This window comes from Triticum dicoccoides, chromosome 5B (genome assembly GCF_002162155.2).
Source record: "Triticum dicoccoides isolate Atlit2015 ecotype Zavitan chromosome 5B, WEW_v2.0, whole genome shotgun sequence".
Classification (NCBI taxonomy): domain Eukaryota; kingdom Viridiplantae; phylum Streptophyta; class Magnoliopsida; order Poales; family Poaceae; genus Triticum; species Triticum dicoccoides.
The window spans coordinates 5,366,163-5,371,027 of NC_041389.1; positions in this window are offsets into that span (position 1 = coordinate 5,366,163).

The window sequence follows — 4,865 nt, forward strand, 5'->3', positions numbered from 1 at the left end:
CCATAGACAAGTTGGAATACAGTAGGTTTAACACCAATATAAATAAAGAATGAGCTAATTACATTACCTTATGTGGTGGTTTTCTTTCTTGCACTAACGGAGCTTATGAGATTTCCCGTTGAGTTTTGTGTTGTGAAGTTTTCAAGTTTTGGGTAAAAATTTGATGGACCATGGAATAAAGGGTGGAAAATACTAAGCTTGGGGATGCCCATGGCACCCCAAGATATTCAAGGATAACCAAAAGCCTAAGCTTGGGGATGCCCCGGAAGGCATCCCCTCTTTCGTCTTCGTCTATCGGTAACTTTACTTGGAGCTATATTTTTATTCGCCACATGATATGTGTTTTGCTTGGAGCGTCTTGTATGATATGAGTCTTTGCTTGTTAGTTTACCACAATCATCCTTGCTGTACACACCTTTTGGGAGAGACCCACATGATTTAGAATTTTTTAGAATACTCTATGTGCTTCACTTATATCTTTTGAGCTAGATAACTTTGCTCTATGCGCTTCACTTATATTTTCTAGAGCAGGGCGGTGGCTTTATTTTGAAAAAATTGTTGATCTCTTATGATTCACTTATATTATTTTGAGAGTCTTTTAGAAAAGCATGGTATTTTCCATGGTTATAAATTTGGTCCTAAAATGATGAGCATCCAAGTTGGGTATAATAAAAACTATCATAGAAAGTGCATTAAAAGCTATGATCAATTTGATGCTTGATAATTGTTTTGAGATATGAAGGTGGTAATATTAGAGTCATGCTAGTTGGGTAATTATGAAATTTAGAAATACTTGTGTTGAAGTTGGCAACTCCCGTAGCATGCACGTATGGTAAAAGTTGTGTGACAAATTTGTTGCATGGGGTGCTCTTTGAGTGCTTTCCTTATGAGGGGCAGTCGGGGACGAGCGATGGCCTTTTCCTACCAATCTATCCCTCTAGGGGCATGCATAGTAGTACTTTTATTCGAGGGCTAATAAACTTTAGCAATAAGTATATGAGTTCTTTATGACTAATGTGAGTCCATGGATATACGCACACTTACCCTTCCACTTTGCTAGCCTCTATTGTGCCGCACAACTTTTGCTGGTATTATGAACCAATTATTTACCTTCCTCAAAACAGCCACCATACCTACTATTATGGCATTTCCATAGCCATTCCGAGATATATTGCCATGCAACTTTCCACCATTCCGTTTATTATGACATGCTCCATCATTGTCATATTGCTCTTTGCATGATCATGTAGTTGACATCGTATTTGTGGCAAGGACACCTTTATAATTTTTAATACATGTCACTCTTGATTCATTGCATATCCCGGTACACCGCCGGAGGCATTCACACATAGAGTCATATTTTGTTCTAAGTATTGAGTTGTAATTCTTGAGTTGTAAATCAATAAAAGTTTGATGATCTTCATTATTAGAGCATTGTCCCAAGTGAGGGAAGGATGATGAAGACTATGATTCCCCCACAAGTCGGGATGAGACTCCGGACTTTATATATAAAAAAAGAGGCCAAATAAGCCCATGAAAAAAAGGCCAAAGAAGCCCACCAAAATAAAAATAAAATAAAATAAAAGAAGTAAAAAAATGAGAGAAAAAGAGAGAAGGGACAATGCTACTATCTATTTTTCCACACTTGTGCTCAAAGTAGCACCATGGTCTTCATGATAGAGAGTCTCTTATGTTGTCACTTTCATATACTAGTGGGAATTTTACATTATAGAACTTGGCTTGTATATTCCAATGATGGGCTTCCTCAAAACGCCCTAGGTCTTTGTGAGCAAGCAAGTTGGATGCACACCCACTTAGTTTCTTTTGTTGAGCTTTCATATATTTATAGCTCTAGTGCATCCGTTGCATGGCAATCCCTACTCACTCACATTGATATCTATTAATGGGCATCTCCATAGCCCATTGATATGCCTAGTTGATGTGAGACTATCTTCTCCCTATTTGTCTTCATAACAACCACCATATACCACACATATTGCTATGTCCATGGCTTGCGCTCATGTATTGCGTAAGAATTGAAATGGCTGAAGCGTGTTAAAAAGTATGAACCAATTGCTCGGCTCGTCATCGGGGTTATGCATAAGGGGAGTATTTTGTGTAATAGAGATGAAGCGTGGCCTAACAGAATGATTTTGTAGGGATGAGCTTTCTTTGGCTATGTTATTTTGATATGACATGATTATTTGTTAGTATGCTTCAAAGTATTACTATTTTATGTTTTATAAGCTTTTATCTTGAATCATTTGGATCTGAACAATCATTCCACAATAAAGAAAATTACATTGAGAATTATGCTAGGTAGCATTCCACATAAAAAATTCTGTTTTTATCATTTACCTACTCGAGGACAAGCAGGAATTAAGCTTGGGGATGCTTGATACGTCTCCAACGTATCTATAACTTTTGATTGTTCCATGCTATTATATTACCCGTTTTGGATGTTTATGGGCTTTATTTACACTTTTATATAATTTTTGGGAATAACCTACTAGCCGGAGGCCCAGCCCGAATTGCTGTTTTTTTTGCCTATTTCAGTGTTTCAAAGAAAAGGAATATCAAACGCAGTCCAAACGGAATGAAACCTTCGGGAGCGATCTTTTTGGAACAAACGTGATCCCGAGGACTTGGAGGGGAAGTCAAGAAACAAGCGAGGCGTCCACGAGGGTGCCAGGCGCGCCCCCCACCTTTGTGGGCCCCTCGAGCGTCCACCGACCTACTTCTTCCTCCTACATATACCCATGAACCCCGAAAACATCAGAAGCGACCGCAAAAAACTATTTCCACCGCCGTAACCTTTTATATCTGCGAGATCCCATCTAGGAGCCTTCACCGGCACTCCGCCGGAGGGGGAATCGATCACGGAGGGCCTCTACATCATCTCGAAGGCATCTCCGATGAGTTGTGAGTAGTTTACCACAGACCTTTGGGTCCCTAGTTATTAGCTAGATGACTTCTTCTCTCTCTTTGATTCTCAATACAAAGTTCACCTTCCTCTTCTTGGAGATCTATTCGATGTAACTCTTTTTGCGATGTGTTTGTCGAGATCCGATGAATTGTGGGTTTATGATCAAGTTTGTCTATGAGAAATATTTGAATCTCCTCTGAATTCTTTTATGTGTGATTAAGTTATCTTTGCAAGTCTGTTCGAATTATCAGTTTGGTTTGGCGTACTAGATTGATCTTTCTTGCAATGGGAGAAGTGCTTAGCTTTGGGTTCAATCTTGCGGTGTCCTTTCCCAGTGACAGCAGGGGCAGCAAGGCATGTATTGTATTGTTGCCATCGAAGATAAAAAGATGGGGTTTATATCATATTGCATGAGTTTATCCCTCCACATCATGTCATCTTTCTTAATGCGCTACTCTGTTCTTCACGAACTTAATACTCTAGATGCATGCTTGATAGCGGTCGATGTGTGGAGTAATAATAGTAGATACAGAATCATTTCGATCTACTTGTTACGGACGTGATGCCTATATACATAATCATGCCTAGATAATCTCATAACTATGCGCTTTTCTATCAATTGCTCGACAGTAATTTGTTCACCCACGGTAATAATTATGCTATCTTGAGAGAAGCCACTAGTGAAACCTATGGCCCCCGGGTCTATCTCTTATCATATAAGCTTTCAATCTACTTTTATTTGCATCTTTACTTTTCCAATCTATATCATAAAATACCAAAAATATATTTATCTTATCATATTATCTCTATCAGATCTCACTTTCGCAAGTGGCCTGAAGGGATTGACAACCCCTTTTTGCGTTGGTTGCAAGTTCTTGATTGTTTGTGTAGGTGCGTGGGACTTATGAGGAGCCTCCTACTAGATTGATACCTTGGTTCTCAAAAACTGAGGGAAATACTTACGCTACTATTGCTGCATCACCCTTTCCTCTTCAAGGAAAACCAACGCAAGCTCAAGACGTAGCAACCACCGTCGAGTGCCTTCACCCCCTCTAAGGGGCGGTTCATACGCGCCTCGGCGGTATGATGATAGACGCCCATATGGTAATGACCGCAGAGTTCCAGTCGACCCAAGAGAGCCTAGATCCGATGCAAGATCGCTCCTGGTGCAAGGTTTGGTTGACAGGAATAGAGCTTACAGAGAAGGATTGGATATAGATTGTCTCGATGGAAGTAGGGTGCATGTTTCCGGCCCGGAGTGTTTTGGAAGAGCCATCCGAGCTGCTGAGATCCCTCACAACTTCAGGTTGGCGACGTGTGTCAGTAAGTTCACTAGAGAGTCGAAGCCCGACACTTGGTTGGAGGATTACCAAGTGGCAGTGCACATTGGTGGTGGCCATGATGAGGTGGCCATGAAAGACCTCCATTTGATGCTTGAGGGTTGTGCGAGAGCTTGGTTGAATCAGTTGGCCACTAGGAGCATTTTCAATTGGGAAGAGTTAGCCCAAGTGTTCACCAAAACATTCGAGGGAACCTGCAAGCGACCTGCTGGATTGACCAAACTGCAGCATTGTGTCCAGAAGCAGAATGAGACTTTGAGAGATTATATTCAGAGATGGACTACCCTTCATCATACAATGGAGAATGTATCAGAGCATCAAGCAGTCTATGCCTTTAAAGAAGGCATCCACTACAGAGAACTCAATTTGAAGTTCGGTCGGACCAGGGACATGTCTCTGACTCGGATGACGGAGATAGCCACTCGGTATGCTAACGGCGAAGAAGAGGACCGACTCCGGAGCGGCAAGAACAAAAAGTCACCCAGGACGCCAGAGGAGGAAACTCCAGTCAGAAGCAAAAACGCAAAGCTGAGCCTGCAGGTCCTGCTGAGGCAGCGGTTTTGAATCAAGGGAAGTTCAAGGGGAAGACTAAAGGGCTT